Source organism: Prionailurus bengalensis, chromosome C2 (assembly GCF_016509475.1).
Source record: "Prionailurus bengalensis isolate Pbe53 chromosome C2, Fcat_Pben_1.1_paternal_pri, whole genome shotgun sequence".
Classification (NCBI taxonomy): Eukaryota; Metazoa; Chordata; class Mammalia; order Carnivora; family Felidae; genus Prionailurus; species Prionailurus bengalensis.
In genome coordinates, this window is record NC_057350.1 from 58,212,729 (window position 1) to 58,232,012 (window position 19,284).

General features: G+C 44.2%; 2 long non-coding RNA genes across 2 annotated transcripts in view; one reads left to right on the top strand and one right to left on the bottom strand.

Annotated features, from left to right (window-relative positions):
• Nucleotides 1-340: 340 nt before the first annotated feature.
• LOC122491419 overlaps nt 341-19,284 on the top strand; it is a 188,828-nt gene continuing 169,884 nt past the window's right edge. Inside the window, exon 1 of the long non-coding RNA XR_006299355.1 lies at nt 341-599. This is a non-coding gene — a long non-coding RNA (uncharacterized LOC122491419). The remainder of the gene's footprint in view (nt 600-19,284) is intronic.
• On the bottom strand, nt 12,066-13,049 carry LOC122491421. The gene is made up of 2 exons (XR_006299356.1): nt 12,533-13,049; nt 12,066-12,385 (listed from the first exon to the last, which is right to left on the bottom strand). It is a non-coding gene; the product is annotated as an uncharacterized LOC122491421 (long non-coding RNA).

Here is a 19,284-nt window from a genome sequence, read left to right on the forward strand (position 1 = left end):
CCTCTCCCTCACACAACCAGTTTAACACCCGACCACATATCATAATTTCTCATCACGGTTTTACTTTGCCTTCAGGGTACCATGCACGATTTATGGATATATATTTTTGTTTCTATAATGTCTGAAACCCTCACTAAACTAGATACCACAGGGAAGGCTGGGACTGTGTCCCTTTTGTTTATCCGTGGCCCCAGCAGCACCATGAATGAATGGGTGGGTCCGTTGCCTTGACTGAGAATTCCCGCTCAGCAATACCTCACAGGTTTCACCTCCTTCTGCCCTGGGGTGGCCCCTCCTCGGCTCTAGGCCCATAACTCTTCAGTGGTTAAGATGTAACAGAGCAAAAGAAGCTATTGTGTTTCCAGCCATTTGCATCTGTTGAAGGAGGTCATTGAATGGACGTGACCGCAGGTTGACCCTCAACTCCAGAGCTGGTCTGGGGCAATCGGAGGCTCCTTCCCCGGCCCCTCCGTGGAGTCCTCGTTCTGCAGATTCTGCCCCCCAGTTCCAAAGCCGGAGCCATTTTCAGGGATACAGACGTGAGAGAGCAAAGCGCTGCTGAGACAACCTGGACGAGCGAGACGCTTGACTTCAGCCAGGTAAGGCCTCGATGCAAACTTTTAAGTTTCTGGCAGGCGGCGAGTGTGGACACCTACCTCTCCTGCGGCTTCTCGAGACAAGCTTCGCGTGTAAGTTCCCTGGCTTATTAAACCCGCCACCTGCCAGCGTGGAGTGGCTGCGTCGTTCTTGTCTCTCCTTTCCTCCCCCATGCACAGGGTCAGTTTCGCATTTCACCACGGGAAGCTCGGGAGTTCCAGAACCAACACCGACAAAACGCTCTTCGCAATCACCATTGGTTGGGGTGGGGCAGGTTCTTTCATTCACGTTTCATTCCATCTTATAATGAAATGTTCTTTAACATTTGCCAACTTTTTCCTTCTCCTCTGTTGTTTTTCCTGTCCTTACCATGAAGTCACCTCCTGTTCAGCGGGTCTGTTCGGCTCTGCAAATGAGGCCCCCGCCGCTCATCTTTATTTAACAATCAGGCTATGCTTGTTTTAGCATTATAGAAGTAAAGGAACATTAACTGGTGTTTGTTTCTTTTTGCATCACTCACAGAAGTTGCAAAACTGGAAAGAAAGATTTTCTTTGTTCTTTGTTTTCTCTCTTCCTTCACTTGAATAAGACACTCCCTGAAAGCATTTAAAAAAATACTGCATGCTCTATTATTATCTGGGACCTAGAACAGTGCCTGCTACACAGTAGGTACTCCGTAGGCATATACTGAATGAGTGAATTTATTTCTGAATCATTTTCATTAATAAGGAGAGTATGCAGTCCATTCTAGAAAGAAACCCTGAGGACAGATGTTTTATACAAGAATGATACTTAGCTATTTTGAAAAGAAAATCTGTTAATAGAAATAACTGTAAAAATTAGCAACCAAATCTGAAGTTGAAATAAGTGTTAACAGAAGATAAGTCCGTATATTATGGGATCGATCTTGTTTCTGTCCTAAAACATCTTTCAGACTATGAGTGTTGAAAGTGCCAATTTCCTGAATTAAAAGCTAGTAGATTTTTACTTTAATGATACTATTTTACATTCATGTGACGCTAGCTGTGTCTTACGTTGTCACAGTTGATTATTATTCAAACTGGAGAATTTCCTGTGCTTAAAGTCAGGCTATGTGCTACTGAATATAAAAGGAATAAAGATACTATGTCAGATATGTTAGTTAACTTCCAAGATCCATTTCTCCTCCTTTCTTAGAAATAAAGGGCACTAATTTTGAGCTGGGCACACAGCTAAGAATCTATTTTCCTCAGGAAACTTGCAGCTCAGTGTGGATGAGACTAAGTTTTTGCAACAAGTTTTATTTATTTTTTTTATTTTTTATTTATTAAAAAAAAATTTTTTTTAACGTTTATTTATTTTTGAGACAGAGAGAGACAGAGCATGAGCAGGGAAGGATCAGAGAGAGAGGGAGACACAGAATCTGAAACAGGCTCCAGGCTCTGAGCGGTCAGCACAGAGCCCGACGCGGGGCTCGAACTCACGGACCGTGAGATCATGACCCGAGCCGAAGTCAGACACTTAACCGACTGAGCCACCCAGGCGCCCCTTGCAACAAGTTTTAAGTGATGAGGTAGATAGTTCCTCCCTTAAAGAGGGAAGACATGCTCTTCTTTATCCCTCCCTACATCCTAATGACTGCAGTGCATTTGTGATGGCTGGAGCTTTAGCAATCATTTTAGACTATGAGGAAAAAAGCCACAACCATGTCCATCTTCTCCCTCAGTGCGTTTTCAACACTTAGCACGAGACATCGTATATAGTAGATATACAATAAATATATATTGAATAAATGAATAAATATGATTGATCATATTCTCTTCCCTTGTTTTCTTCTTGGAGAAGCTTTGGACAACTATATTCTAAGAAAGTAGTTATAATAGTAAAGGTATTAACATTTCACGTTTGCAGAGTCCTATGCCAAGCCCTAAACCATCTCTAGCCATTTATACAATTAACTAGTTTTATAAATTTCCACAAATAACGAGTTTAAAAGTTACACAAGTAAATTTACACAGTTAACTAACCATTTACACAAATAACTAGTTAATAGAATTATTCTGAAGTTGCCATTGTAATTCTTGGGAGAGTCACTGAATGTAAGGCTTCATCATAGCATAAGGAACTCATGCAAGAGAATTTATATCAGCAGATTGATACCAGGTAAAAGATACACGAAGCAAGGACTGGATTGTTACCAGCCTCCAACAATTCCAATCAGCTAAGCTGGGGAAAGGAAGCAGGGGACCTAAGGAGAAACTGAGTATGACCAGAACTGGAAGGTAAAGCAAGATTAATCTCGAGAGCACTGAGGTCTGCATGGGAAGGTGATTTAGGATGGGGTTATGGGTCTGGGACTGTTGCCTATGTAGCTTTTACCCCTAGAGTTCTTATAGGTGCATTCAGTCACTGGTAATTCCTGTGACTTCATGACTAACTTAAACGTTCATTTTGGTAGTAGCCATTCTGATTGTCATTACGTTATTGCCTTAAGGTCTAAACTATATTAAAGCTTTTGAGAAAAGATATCAATACATTACGTTATTGTTCAGTGTATTTCCCAGTGATCATTCAGAACATTCTAAACTCACAAACTTTCACCATTCCTTAATAAATTGCTCAGGCAAACTAACATTAGTGTAGTTTCAAAAAGATTTCAAGGCAGTCTTTATACGGAAGAGTCGTGTATTGTTCCTACCTTAATGGTTTGAAAGATAATGCTCAGCAACATCCAATAAAATCTTTTGAAATATTATGCACCCCCAGTCTTACTGCATCCCAGATGGATGCATTGCCTAATATTTATAAAGATGGATGCTTTGGTATGTGTTTAATGGTGGTATTTTTTGCAGTAACTAATGCCGAAATTCCAGGAGAAGAAATTCGGTGCTGCAAATATTTACTATAGTACTGGCACATAAACCAAGAGCTATTAGACTTTAATGCTTTTCTCCCTAAACTTTTTATAGCCTTTCATTTTTAATCGTTGCCAATCTGCTGATTTTATTTTAAATAGATACTTCAAGACTGTGCTTTGTCAAAACAGACAGATGTATCATTAAATTCCCTCCCAAATTACACATTAGGCAATGTCTTTGTTTCATGTGCTACTGAGGTATTTGAATTTGTTATAATCTGGAGTAAAGAGGAAGCCGGAAAGCTGATTTGCAGAGTGAAAAGCTCTATAATTTAGAATTGATTGTTCTGATTGCATATGGCTTCGTGAAATGCCATTTGGCCCAAATGGGGGTGGTCATGGCTCTGTGTGCTCATTCTTGCATGTCACTCTAGCACAGTTTTATTGGGAGAGGCTAGTGGAAGAGTGCACACTAGAAGTCTCTGGCATTGCTTTTCCTGTTTGCCAGTCATCTCTTTAAAGAAAGGGGTGAGGGATAATTTGGGTAATTCTCCAAAATTCCTTATCAGTTGGGGAACTTCCTGTTACTACTGTAGAAATGAGTGATCACAAACTTAGTGGCTTAAAACAATACAAATTTAATATTTTACGGTTCTGGAGGTCAAAGTCTGAAATGGGTCTTACAAGGCTACAATTAACGCGTCAGAAGGGGTGCGGTCCCTCTGGAGGCTTTAGGGAAGAATCTGCTTCCTTGCCTTTTTCAGTTGCTAAAGGCTGCCTGCATTCCTTTGCTTGGGGCCCTTCCTCCATCTTCAAAGGCAGCAGTGTGGCATCTGGAAACTGTCTTTTACTGTCACCTTCCTGTCTCCATCTTTAACCTCTAAGAACCCATGTGATTACATTGAACCCACTAAGAAAATACAGAATAATTTCCCCATTGCAACATCCTTTTTTAAAAAACACTTATTTATTTATTTTAAGAGAGAGCAGGCAGAGAGAGAGAGGGAGAGAGAGAGACTCCCAAGCAGGCTCTGCGCCATCAGCACAGAGCCTAATGTGGGGCTCAAACCCACAAACCCCGAGTTCATGACCTGAGCTGAAACCAAGATCTGGAAGCTTAACTGATTAAGCCACCCAGGGACACCCCCCCCCCCGCCCCCCGATTGCAAGATCCTTAACTTGATCACATCTGCAAAGTCCCTTCAGCCTTGTAAGGTTACATTTTCACAGGTTCCAGGGATTAGGACATGGACATCTTTGGGAGGGACATTATTCTGCCTTCTACAGAGTACTTACTGAATGCATATTAAGCCACTTCTGTGTTTAAGACCCTTTTATAAATGTGAAAACCCTTGATAGATTTCCTCTCAACCTGGACAGCTCTGGGAGAAAAGCCATCTTTTTACCAAATAAGTCTCAGTACTGCTGTTAGTAAATGAGAAGAAATAGAGATTATCTTGGGAAGAGAAGCCTGTCTTCCAATAAGGGAAGCATCTAAGAAAGTTGGCTCTCTATAAGAACTAGATGCATATCTTTGTCCATTGCAACCCCGCGCCGCCCTCCCCCCCACCCCCCCCCCCGCCTGATTCCATGACACATAGGATAGCGATGCCACAATACAGTCTTCAGTGACCTTTTGTTTTCTCATCCTATAAAGAAAATTCAAATCCCCCATTTCAGAATCAGGAGAGAAAAACATTTAAAGAAAGCACATCTGATATACCATGCTTACATTTGCATGGGTCAGAGACTGTGGTTAAACAGACCATTTGAAATCCTCAGAAAAGGCATCTCTGGATGGGAAAATATGAAAACTAGCTTTGGAGGCCCTCATATTGGGGATAATGGAGAAATTTCCATCAACTCTGCTAGCTGCCATGTTTGTGAGCAGTGTGGTCTCCTGAGTTGTGTGAAATGGCCGTGCCTCAGAGTAAGCCCAGGTACTGAGGAGAATCTAGTTGATTTGAATGATAGAGGACAGAAGAAGAAAGGCAAGACCTGCATTTTATGTACAGCCTGTCATTGGAGAGACCTGTGCATCGTCATTAGTAAGCCTTACTAAATCCTGAAAATGTTCTCTTTGCTTCTAAAACTGTCCCTACTTTGGAGACTAAATGTTCTTTCTGTTCCTTTGACTGCCTCTAGGGTACATTTAAACTTTCTTTTACTACCTGAAGTTTGTCATGTGTTGGCTGCTTTGGTTTTTGCTGAGCTCAGTGATACCCCACTGGGTTCTGGAGGCCCCTCCATCAATTGCTTACTGGAGCTCCCTTGTGGCCACTGAATTAGGTTTTCTCTTTACCCACCAGGAAGAGATAGAGACATTTTTTTTTTCAACGTTTATTTATTTTTGGGACAGAGAGAGACAGAGCATGAACAGGGGAGGGGCAGAGAGAGAGAGGGAGACACAGAATCGGAAACAGGCTCCAGGCTCTGAGCCATCAGCCCAGAGCCTGACGCGGGGCTCGAACTCACGGACCGCGAGATCGTGACCTGGCTGAAGTCAGACGCTCAACCGACTGCGCCACCCAGGCGCCCCAAAGACATTTTAACATCTCTTCCAAGTTCTTTGGACCCCTGAAGAAGGATCTGTGCAGGTTTTCCTGTGTGTTTTCCTCATCAGAGTCATTTTGACTTCCTCTCTGGCGACAAGTCCCGGCACCTGATGCCAACGTGTTTCGCAGACAGTGGGAGATGTTCTACTCTTAAGGTAGTTTTGTCTTTGCTTTTTCTTTTCTCCTGTCAAGGTAACAAAAAGGAATGGGTGTTTATTTCCAGAGGCTCTTTTTCCCAATGTAAAGTGTTAATCATTACTAGTCAAGACTCTTCTAGTTTAGTTTTTCTATTCTTCCAATCTTCGTTTATTGAGGATCTACTATATATAAAGGATATATATATACATATTCGTAAGGATTCTACATCTGAGTCCAAAGAATAAGCAGCATGAACACACAGAAAAGAGAGAACATATTTCCATCTGAGATTCTAGGCCTGGGTTTATTATGATGTCACCAACAGAGTGTGACCTTGAGCAAATCCCGTCCTGTCTCAGGAACTCTGTTCTGCCACTGGGAAAGAGACTGGCACTGGCTGATCTCCAAGGTCACTCCAGCCCTGGGTTCAAATGAGCATAAGTCCAGACATGTAGCTCTCCAGGCCTGCCCTGTTTCAACAAGTGATGGAAAAATCTTAGGAAAGATGGGATAGAAAGATTGCTTCTAAAGGGTGTACGCTTTATGGGAAATATGCCCTTTATGTCTACAAGATAAAAAACTTTCCCCTCTCAGTGTATTTCAGGAATCAGAGATGAAATCTGTTACGTAAAAAGAGTATGGTAGCAGTGTTTAGAAAATTAACCAACTTTTTTAAAAATTGAAAATGTAACACATACTCACTGTCAAAAATTTAGAAAATAAAAAGCAAAGGCAGAGGGATAACATTCAGCAGTAATCCCAGTGTTCAGAGATATCCACTGTTAACATTTTAGTGTGCTTCCTTAGAGTCTTATAGTTCCATATATATCCCCCTGCAATTTATATGTTGAAGCCTAACCCCAGTGTGATGCTATTAAGAGGTGACGTCTTTGGAGGTGATTAAGTCATGAAGGTGGAGCCCTCATGAATGGGATTAGTGCCCTTAAAAAAGACACCCAGAGAGCTCCCCCACCCCTTCCACCATACAAGGAGACAGTTACGACCAGATTCTGAATCTACTGGTACCTGAATCTTGAACTTCCTAGTCTGAACTGTGAGAAATAAATTTCTATTGCTTATAAGCCACCCAGTCTGTGGTATTCCATTACAGCAAACCTAATGGACTAAGTTAAGTCCCAACTAAAATTGGGAATACTTTCTGTATGTTTTTTCCCCCATAATAGTGTATTGTCAATAATTATAAAATGATATGTAATTTTGGAAACTAATAATATAAAGAAGAAAAAAACAGTTACCTTAATCTTCACATTAATTCTTAGACTCTGATGTGTGGCTCCTGCGTGGATCAGTTGGGTGAGCATCCGACTCTTGGTTTCAGCTCAGGTCATGATCCCAGGGTCGTGAGATCGACCCCCATGGCAGGCTCTGTGCTGAGTGTGGAGCCTGCTTAAGATTCTCTCTCTCTCTGCCTCTGCCCCCTCCCCTGCTCTCTCTCTCTCTAAAATAAAAAAAAAATTGGGGCACCTGCATGGCTCAGTCAGTTAAGCATCCAACTTTGGCTCAGGTCGTGATCTCATGGTTCAGGAGTTTGAGCCCAGTGTCGGGCTCTGTACTGACAACTTAGAGCCTGGAGCCTGCTTTGGATTCTGTGTCACTCTGCCCCTCCCCCACTCACACTCTGTCTCTCAAAAATGAATAAACATTACAAAAATAATACAAAAATTAAACATCTAATTCTTAGATACTGGGAAGTGTTTGGTCTCTTTCCCACCTTGTGCTTCATCCTTGATTCTTCTCAAAGATCTCATTTGAGACTCAGCACTGTTTTCAGGCAGCATTGTTTCTTCAGACAGGCGTGACATTCTCCTCTTTAAGCACAGGTAAAACAGTATGTGGTTCCTGCCCTGTGGACACTTCCCATGGCTGGCGTGGTGATTAACCTGGCATCAATTATACTAAATGCTGTTTAAGGAAGGAGGACGTGCAACCTAGAAATGAAGCCATTAGCACTAAATTAAGGCCACTGTGTAACTGTCCAGGCGCCTTTTAGACACCAATGTGCTTTATTCTCTGTCTTTGTGCTTGACATAGAGATTTGGTGAATTCATCCAAGTTAAGCTGAGTTGGTCTGGGAGATATTTGAACAGACATCTGCACCAGGACTACCTTTCCTTCCAAGAGAATTTTCTGTTACTTTGTGCTAAGTTACTTTGGCACTGGGTGTCAGCCGTGCTGTTCAGGGTTTGTAGACAATTCTCCCCCTAAAAAATCCCCACGTGTGTGATGCTCACTATCTGTTATTAAGCTGTGTGTGTCCACGTGCATGTGTGCCTGAATGGGTGTACTCGAGTGTGTGCCTGTGTTTGCACATGAAAGTTCACAGACATTTTTAAGTACATCAGCCTATTATTACAAGTTATAAATAGTATAGAAAGAATTTATATATATATATATATATATATATATATATATGGATTTGAAGTCAGAATGCATTTTCTTTTTGTAGCTGATATGTGCAGCAATCTTGTTAACTGTGGTTATCGTCTTATATAGAAGGTTTTCCTGTATCACACAATTTACAATAACCCCCTATCTACTAAGATGTATTGAGGGCCCACCATGTGTCAGACACTCTGCTAGGCTTTGGGGCTACAGCAGGGAAGAAACAGACAAACGCTGCTCTCCCAGAATCGATGCTCTAGTGGAGAAAAGTAAAAAAAAAAAAAAAAAAAAAAGATATTGATTACTGCTGGGGAGAGACAAGGCAGGGGGATAGGACATGCATATGAATGCTGGTAGGTGTTGGTGGGGAAGGGTTTGAGGGTGGGTTGTTTTTTTTTTAACGTTTATTTATTTTTGAGAGACAGAGAGAGAGCATGAGCAAGGGAGGGGCAGAGAGCAAGGGAGACACAGGATCCGAAGCAGGCTCCAGGCTCTGAGCTGTCAACATAGGGCCTGATGTGGGGCTCAAACTCATGAACCGTGAGATCATGACCTGAGCTGAAGTCGGGGATTTAACCAACTGAGCCACCCAGGTGTGCCCAGGCTGTTTTTTTTTTTAATTTAATTTTTTTAAGGTTTATTTATTTTGAGAGAGCGAGCACAGGGGAGGGGCAGAGAGAGAGAGGGAGAGAATCTCAAGCAGGCTCTGTGCTGTCAGTGTGGAGCCTGACGTGGGACTTGATCTCACAAACCATGAGATTATGATCTGAGCTAAAATCAAGAGTCAGACGCTTAAACAACTGAGCCACCCTGGTGCCCCAGAGGGTGGGTATTTTAAATAGTGACCACATGTATGACAAATCATGTTCACCACAGATGTGAGTGATAAGGAGGCTTGTGAATGGGGGCCTACAGCCTGTGAGGAAGGAAGTCATGCAGCTTCCTGGAGGAAGAGTGACAGAGGCAGAGGGATCCACACGTGCAAGTCCCCAAGGGTGATACACCCCAGATGTACTCGAGGAAGAGCAAGGAGGCTAGTATGGCTAGTCCAGGAGAAGTGAGGGGGAAATGGTAACAAGTGAGATCAGAGATGAGTCAGGGGGTTTGTTAAACCATGGTCCACAACTTCTCTAACATCTCTTCTAGATGCCGTGTGCGTATCATCTCACTCATACTTTGACCCAGTATACTTTGACTTTGGGAAGAAATTGTACAAGAGAAATTCCAGCCAAATGGACTGGTGATTATTTGTTCTCTTGTTTTGGTAATCTGGGTGGGTATATTAGTGGATGACGTTTCCATTGCTGCATAACAACTCACCACACATTTGGTGGCTTGAAACAATGCCCGTTTATCATCTATAATTTCTGTGGGTCAGAAGTTGGATCCTCTCCTCAGGGTCTCACAAACCAAAATCAAGGGATGGACTGGTCTATATTCTTGTCTGGAGGCTCTGGAGAGAAATCTGCATCCAAGCTGGTGCGGGTGGTTGGCCAAATTTAGTTCCTTACAGTTAGTTGGAGGACTGTCTTTGTTTCCTTGCTGTCAATCAAGACCTACTCTCAGTGTTTATAGTTCCCTGCAGTTCCCAGTCACAAGGCGCCCTCTGTCTTCAAAGCCTGCGAAAGAGAACCTCCTTTTCCCAGTTCCAGTCTCTTATGCCAAGAAGGGCCCAGTTCTGTTTAAGGGTTCATCTGATTAGGTCAGGCCCACCAAGGGTGATCTCTCTACTTGGAGTCAACTGATTAGGGAAATTAATTACGTCTGCAAAATCTCTTCATAGCAGCACCTAGATTGACGTTTGACTGAATTACTGGCAGAAGGTGTATATACACTGGGAGTCAGGAATCCTGGGGGTCCGCTTAGATTTCTGCCTACCATAGCGGGAAAACCTATAGCTAGAGTGCACTGTATGTAGGAAGGGAATGTGTATGACAAACTTAGACCTAAATCCAAATGTACATTGGAAATGGGTGAAGAGGGTAAGTTGAAAAGGTGGGGAGTTTTAACAGTGGTAGCTTTGGGGGGTTTTTGGGGTGTTTTTGTTTTTAGTATATTTATTTATTTGTTTGTTTTTTAGAGAAAGAGTGGGGGAGAGGAGCAAAGAGGGAGAGAGAGAATCTCAAGCAGGCTCCATGCTCAGTGCAGAGTCCGACTCAGGGCTTGATCTCACGACCCTGGGACCATGACCTGAGCAGAAATCAAGATTCAGATGCTTAACTGACTGAGCCATTCAGGTGCCTCCGAGCGGTAACTTTGAATCACCACTGGTGGAGGTGTGAGAAATGAGAGGAGGAAACTTGCATTTGTTGGATACGATTGTGGATTGGATTTGGATTTGGATTGTGGATTGGATTGTTGGATTGGAAAGTGTGAGCATTGGTATGAATAAGGAGGGTAAAAACAGTAAGGGGAAAACTTCTTCAGAGGAAGATGGACGGTCAGGGGGTGCGGGACACAGAATTATGAGTAGCTGAATGGTGGGTTTCATCCTCAGGGCCAGGAGAAGTAGAGCCAATCAGGAAAGTGAAGTTCTAAGAATACCATCTGGGAAGAGGTATGCCAGGATGCCAGCCTAGGCCTTTCCATAGCCCCATGTAGGCCTACCACCCCAGTGTTACTCAGAGTGTGGCCTGCAAATCCCAGCATCAGTACTAGCTGGTGCTTGTTAGACATGAAGAATCTCGGGTCCCACCTCAGACCTCCAGAACCAGAATCTGCATTTTAACAGGATTCCCAGGTGACTCATACCTGCATTAAAGTCTGAGAAGCATTGCTCTACCCAGCTGCTCCTAAGGAGGAAACCTATTGTCTAGGCTCCTTAATCATCTGACAAAAGTTTTGCACTCAGGGAAATCCCTGGTAAACCAGGACGGTTGGTCACCCAGGCTTCTATCATCCAAGGCACAGTGTTACGATTATAAACACCTGCTCGATGGCACCTCTGTGGCCCTGTGCCATTCCCTCCAGAGCTCCACTGTCACCCCAGGATTATATCATTCCTACAGTGGCTTCTCACAACAGGTGGGCTGGAGACAGGAACGTAAGACCCTCTGGGATGAAAAGACTTCTTACAGATCTCCACCCAGAGTGCTACCATTGCCATCACAAACTCATGGAGGGCATGTCAGACGTGAGAACTCAGGAGACAGGACTCAATCTGCCCAAGTCGATCAAGCAGAAAGGTTGTCCCTGAGAAGCCGAACACTGTGAGGGATGTCCCCTGGGAACCGGCCAGATGGGAAGGAGCCATCCATCTTGTGAGCTGCTGCTCTAACTCTTCAGAAATAATGGGTCTGTCCAGCGGGATGTGACTAAATGGCTTGAAGTTATAGCTGAGTGCCAACCAAGGGCCTGTCCCCGCTAAACAGAGCTGCCAACAGCCTCCACACAGAACCGCCCAACAAGATGAATGGCCAGCCCACTTTGGAACCTCACCACAGCTTGCCCCCCTCTCCTGGATGACAGGCCAGACATCTGGTATGTTGGGATGTTATAGAAACAGTTACAAATGAATGAGGGTGGACCACGGCTGGGAACTGAGGAAGTATTATCCAGTATTTTCTCCCGTAAGCCTCACACCCACTCTAGGGCAGGAGCGTATTTCACAGACGGGGAACCTAGGGTTCAGGAAGGAAAACCACTCGGAGAGCAAGTCGCAGTCCCAGTAGTCTTCCCTGGCTCTTTCTGACTCCAAATCTACATTCTCAACATGGCTCTCCTCTGACTTTATCTTGGCCATCCTCTCCCCACTGCAGAAACAACGTACACAGGACACATCCTCCAGCAGAGGGGACATCTGGAGGCATCACATCTGACAGCATAGCCCAGCGCACCGAATCCCCAAAGTTGTTCTCTGTTAGAGGAAACAATGAATAAGAAACGTGTTAAAATTTTTGAAACACCTATAATTATCTATGTTTTGAATTATGTGAGGGCATGCTAGGTTTAACAAATACCAGGATGACAATAAGCAATTTATAATATATAAGGGTTTGCTTACACTTATTATATTCATTTATCTTTGCAACCGCTTTGTGGTGTTCATGGAAGAGGTATTGTTTTCCTTTATAGGACGAAGGAAACTGAGGCTGAAAAGTGAAACTGGGCTTCGCCGAAGTCATACAGCTAGGATGTGGTCACAAGCACAACCGCCTGCATTCTGACTGCACGTTCTGTGTTCTTTCTGTGACACCACAGTACAGCCGCGCGTGGCGGTGAGTTCAGTTCATGGCTCATCATCAGGGAGGAAAGTAAACTAGGGTCCATGATAGTTGGCATAACTCATGACAGACCCGAGTGATGAATTCTCTACAAATGGCAGCATTTAGTGATCATAAGGTATGTCCACATAAATCATCTAATACACAGAAAATACATGTACTGTTTGTATGTATGTGAGATACTTAGGGCAGTACTGAAGCCACTAGACACGGGTGGCTTCTGGGCATGTGAAACGTGGCAAGCCCGTGGGCGCCTGGATGGCTCAGTCGGTTAAGCATCCGACTTGGTCTGGGCTCAGGACATGATCTCACAGTTCATGAGATGGAGCCCCACGTCCGGTTCTGCACTGACAATGGGGATCCTGCTTGGGATCCTCTCTCTCCCTCTTTCTCTACCCCTCCTGCGTGCTCTCTCTCTCTCTCTCTCAAAATAAATAAAATAAACCTAAAAAAAAGAAGGAAATGTGGCACGCCCAGGTTGAGTTGTGCTGTGAATATAAAATGCAGAGTTTCGAGGACATAGTATGAACGAAAATGTAAAATATGTCAATAAATTTTTGTACCAGTTGCATGTTGAAATAATTATATTTTGTATATGTTGGGTTAAAATGTATTGGTAAAATAATTTTCAGCTATTTCTTTTCACCTTTGGATGCGGCTACTAGGAAGTGTACAAGCACATACGCTTGCCTTTGCGTCTCTCAGACTTGCCTAAAGTCCACAGCACGTTGATATCAGGGTGAAGATGTTAAAGAAGGTCCCCAGGACTCATTCCAGTGAGGACTTAAGAAAACCGTCCCTTTCTCCAGTGGTGGACTCTGTGTGGCATAGAAGCGGGGCTCCGTGGAATGGTACTTCTCAAATTTCAGTTGTGTACAGAACACTCGCAGGTCTTGTTAAATGCGCGCTCTCGTTCGGTGGTAGGTCTGAGAGTGCGACCTGAGGTTCTTTGTTACGAGCAGCTCGGTGGTGCTGATGCTGGGGCGCCCACCTACCTACTTGGAAGAGCAGGAATCCCTAGAAGAGGGACAGAAACCGCACTTTTGAGCAGGGGGGCTTTGCAGGCTTCTCAGGCCACACCATGAGCACAATAACTGAGGGAGAAGGCTGCCCCAGATGTTGACACACCCATTCGGCATGTGCCAGGCACTGAAGTAGGTGAGGGGAACGGGCTCATGCGTGTGGATGGGCTGGAGCGTGACACCTAAAGTCCATGGGAGGAGCGGCAGGGATGTGATGTGTGTTGTGTACTGTAGGGGGAGGAGGGCGGAGGGGCTTGACAAAGTGAGTCATTCGAGCCAGGAGTGCGCCCCTTTTAAAACTAGGTTACTTGTGTGTTAATAGCTCCCTGAATTTTGACTCTACAGTTGATGTCTTAAACTGTTTTCCTGTCTACATAGAACTGGAAGATTTTTTTTTTAATGACTAGATGGTATTTTCTCAAATGGGGCTTTAGGTGAGAAGCTTACTGGGGAAGGGGTTTGATTGAACCAAGCAACAAATAAAAGCTCTAATAACCTCTCATCTTTTCAGTTGAGACTGTTTGTAAAGTCAGCCTGCAATTCTTCCTTGTGTTATTTCTGGCTAAGGTCAGTTAATGAAACTCAGAGAGCTTTCTCTCTTCTGTTTCGTTGGGGATTTTTTTTTTTTCTCATGCAATCTACAATCCCAGTGCTACCTGGGATAGTCTGAATTCTTTTTTCTCTTTTTCCTTTTCTCTTCTCTCCTCCCCCCCCCCCCCCCGGCTCTCCCCTTTCTTCTCCTCTCTTCTTTTTCACACTTTTCTTGCAATCTTCTTGGGCTTTCAGCTGCTTGTTTCAGGAGTTGCTTTTGTGCCCGGGGCCCCAGGTTTGCACCCGTGTTACCTAGCACAGTATTTTTTTTTAATATGAAATTTATTGTTAAATTGGTTTCCATACAAGGCCCAGTGCACAGTATTTGTGTGCAGCCCCTAAGGACGGAAGTGAGTCCTCAGGAGAAAGCACCTCTTCGCGTTGAGGCCTTCAGCACAGTGGGCTGGAGGGCTGCTGTAGGACTCTCACGATTCTTGAGCTGGAGCCCCCTCCAGTGAGACATTTTCTAATATCAAGTGGGCATTCTTCCCAGGGAAATCGTCTTCAGCCAAATCACAGGCATCTTCTCGCGTAGCATGAAGTTATTATTACTCTTCAGTCTCTTGCCGCTCTATATCTTGTAGCCATCTGGAGACCAAACCTTTATTTTGCAATCTGCAGGAAATTCTGGTAAGAGCTTGATGTTAGAATTCATAATCACTTTATAAGCCAGCTTGTTAGGATGGCAAGAAAAGAAGTTTTCAAATAAAACTCAAGAACCCAATAGGTTATATTTGAGGAGTAGTGGGCAGGTGGGAAGTATAGTGTGGTGTGGCTTTTGAGGATAGGATGCTGTGTCTGTGTTTTCTCATGCTCTATTTTTTTTAAGAGCAGTTTTAGGTTCACAGCAATATTGAGCAGAAGGTTCTGAGATTTCCTTTTACTCCTTCCCCCACACATGCGTCCCCTCGCCCATTACCAACATCCCCCACGAGACTGGTACCTTGTTATAACTGATGAACCTGTATTAACACACCATTATCACCCGGAGTCCATAGTTTTTAGTAGGTCTTACTCTTGGCTGTTGTACATTCCGTGGTCTTGCACAAAATGTGTAATGACATGTATCCACCAGCACAGTATCATAAAGAGTATTTTCACCGCCCTAAAAAAATCTCTGCTTCACTTCTCCACCTCTCTCACTCCCCCAGTCCCTGGCAACCTGCTGATTTTTTACTGTCTCTACAGTTTTGCCTTTTCCACAATGTCAGGTAGTTGGAATCATACAGTATGTAGCCCTCTCAGTAAGCTTCTTTCACTCAGTAATAGGCATCTAAGCTTCCTCCATGTCTTTTTGTTGTTTGGTAGTTCATTATTTTTTATTGCTGAATAATATTCCATTGTCTGGCTGTGTCGTAGTTTATTTTTCCATTCACCTACCAAAGAACGTATTGGTGGCTTCTGAGTTTTGGTAATTATGAGTAAAACTGCATACGTCTGTATGAAGAGTTTTGTGGGAACATAGGTTTTCAACTCCTTTGAGCAAATGCTGGATCGTATGATCAGAGTATGTCTAGTTTCATAAAAAACCACCAGACTGGCTCCCCGAGTGCCCGTACCATTTTGTGTTCCCACCAGCCATGAAGGAGTGTCTGTTGCTCCACGTACTAGCCAGCACTTGGTGTTGTAAGTATTCTGGATTTGGGCCATTCTGATAGAAGTATGGTGGCATCACTTTGTTGTTTTAATTTGTGTTTCCCTGGTGACATAGGATGTGGGAGCAGCTTTTCATATGCCTGCTCGCCATCTGTATATAGCCTCTTTACTGAGGTGTCTGACAAAGTTTTCTCAGTAAAAAAGCAAAATTATAAGTATTGCTCAAAACTATCCAGCCGTTTCCCATCTCGCTTAGTGTAAAAGCCAGAAACCTTCCCGTGATCTGGAAGACCCACTACAACGTGGGCCCCTGTCACTTTTCTGATAGAATCTGTTCTCCCTGTCACTCACTTCACCTCAGCCATATTGTTCTCTCATTCAGGCTCAGCGTACTCAGGCTTCCAAGATTGTACCAGGAGGAAGCTCTTCCTCTCCACAGGTCCGTGACTCACTATCTCATTTCTTTTGGATCCCTGCTCAAATACTACCTTATCTAGGAGGTTTTTCCTGACTGCCATTTATTAAGGAACTCCCTCCCCACAGGCACACTGTTCTGTTTACCCTGCCATATGTGTGTGTGTGTGTGTGTGTGTGTGTGTGTGTGTGTATCCAACAAGTGCTTCTCATTGGCCAAATCTAACTGGGCTGACTGGCGAGGAGGTCTGCGAACTACGGTTTTTGAGCTTCTCATCCCTTCAGTACAGAGGAGAGCTTAGAAAGGTAGGAAGCTTCTGATTTCCAACAAACAATATCCAGCACAGATGGTTCATTTGTTGATTAGGCAACTACTCTAGTTTTGTGGTGGCTACAGTCAATCATAAGCCACCCAGCACACTGCAACAGCATGTTGTAAAATCAGAACTCAGGTTGCCTAGGGGTTTCCTAGCTAAGACTAGATCTACCTGGCAAGCTTCTTCCCTGCCCTCCACTGGCATTTCCAGTGTGTCTCTGGAAATAACTGTCAGAAGCATGCCAGACTACTGAATTTTCATCTCCTCACATTGTGGTCTGTTTGCTTTCCCTTCACTAGAAAACCCAAAAGATGTTTCCCTCCACCCTCTTGCACTAACCCATTCCCTAACAAGTATGCTCTGCTCACCTGATGGGTGCTCTGGGAATCGCTTTGGCTTCAGTCACTTGTGGGTATGATCGCAGCCAATGGGCCAGTGGCACCAAGCATCCAGGGCTCGATTTTTCACTGACAATCCTGACCCAGGCTGGGACCCAGGGCGGGAAGCAGGAAACGGAGGGCTGTGCCATAGAGAAGGCTTCATAACACTCCACTGGGGTCAGAGCAGGCAAAGTAAATATTGTCCTGACCCCCCCATGAGAGCCGAAATGAGGCAGAACAACTTGTGGGTGATGGCCCAGTGGCTGTGGTGCGGACCGTCTCTCCTGGTGAGTCAGCAGTAGTCCTGCCAGGAAGAGATCTTTAGAAGATGGCTCCCATTCCATTTTGCTCAGATGGCTCTGACACGTTGGCCTCAGCCAGTTCGGGGCGCATCACTGCAAACCAGTGCTCAAAATTAGAACCAGCCTCATCTATGAATTGCTGGTAGGTGTTTTCCATAGTCCTGTTATGTCACTTTAAAAGACCTCCAGATAGACACACTCATACAGTTGGCTGGAGGTTGAAGTCAGGCCAACAAAAGGAAACATCACGAACTCCTGGGTACTAGAAATCCCGAGACAGTGCCACTCCTTCTAGCTCAGGGTGGTCTAGTGGCAGCTCACCCAAGGCAGCATGTCTGCCGACACCCCAGTGCCACATGCTCCTCCCCTCTCTTAGGGACCCCCCACAGGCTCCTCCCCTTCCTTAGGGACCCCACACACAGGCTCCTCCACAGGCTCCTCCCCTTCCTTAGGGACCCCATACACGGGCTCCTCCCCTCTCCTGGTGACCCCACAAACTCACGTCCCCGTCTGATATGATTGGTCACTTACAAACACTTGGAAATACTCAAAGCCATGGACTTGGATATTATGGAGACTGTCAAATTCCTTCTCTCACCATGAAAACTGTATTTATTATAACTTATTGGGTACATCTCTTGATTAGATATTTCACTCTTCAGAGGCCTATTCAATGTAAGGGAAACAAATTTCAGACACTACTATGTGATGCCCTTTCATACTCACATGATTGCTATGTTCACATTCTTGGGATTTCACTGCAAAAAAATATCTCTCCCATGAAGTGTGGCCTATTGACTCAAACTGATTTTAGTTCCTTCATTATGTCCCCTTGGCAATTATAGAATCACTAATTTTGTGCTCTGTGCTGTTTTCTGGGGACCCTTTCCCCCACACAGTCATCAACCTCCCTGTGCCCCCATCCCCACCCCACAGACTCCTTTCCTGTACAAGCCACTTCTATTGGGATACGACGTTTGATTATCCTGCTAACAATTATCCTGTTCATTTTAACCTCAAGGCTTCTCAACTATGTATTCTCTATTTATGACTGCCTTTCCGATCCTCTTCTGAGGTGCTTAATACCTTAAAATCTAATTTTGGCACTTGCAATTTTCCTGAAGCATCATCATTCATTCTTAAAGAGCTCTAGTGACTACCTGCTTCCAAGTTCAATAATCTTTTCTCTATATTATGTCTGACATATTTGCCAAAGTCAACTTACCTGATGCTTAGCTGCAGCTGCATGACAAACCAACCCCAAGCTCCGTGATGTCAAACAATAATTAGGTATTACTGCTCACACATTTTGCCGATTGTCAGGGGTTCGTCTGATATAGGACGGATTTGGCTGGTGGCCCTTTCTTCAGGCTGTGGCTGCTGCAGTTTCTCTGTTGTACTAAATTCAGCCATGGAGGCTCTTCTATTGAGCGTTCTCTTCCTATGATCAGCGAGAAAGCTGAGACGTGTTCTTTTCCTGGTAAGGGCAGAGATACAAGAAGCCAAGCAGAAACACATGAAGCTCCTTAAAGCCTATGCTTGGAGCTGGCACACTGTCACTTCTTCCCACCTACCACTCATTGGTCAACACAAGTCACAATGATAAACCCGAAGTCTCAGGCAGAGAGGGACCTTCACCACTGATGAGACCATGGTAGGGGTGTGGATGTAGGGAGTGGGAAACAACTGAAGCCTTGCAGGTGCTTTTGTGACTCTGCACCATTCTGAGATCTTAAAAGGTTTCTGGTGACCTTTCACTGGATCCTCTCCTTACATACTTATGGATTTTCAGCAGTATTCTCTTGTCTTACACTCTTCTCTTCGTCAATAAGATCCTTGAGTTCCTCCATGTTGAATTACCTCTCAGGACTTTACGCTAAGCCCTATTTTCTTACCAGCTTTAGTTTGTT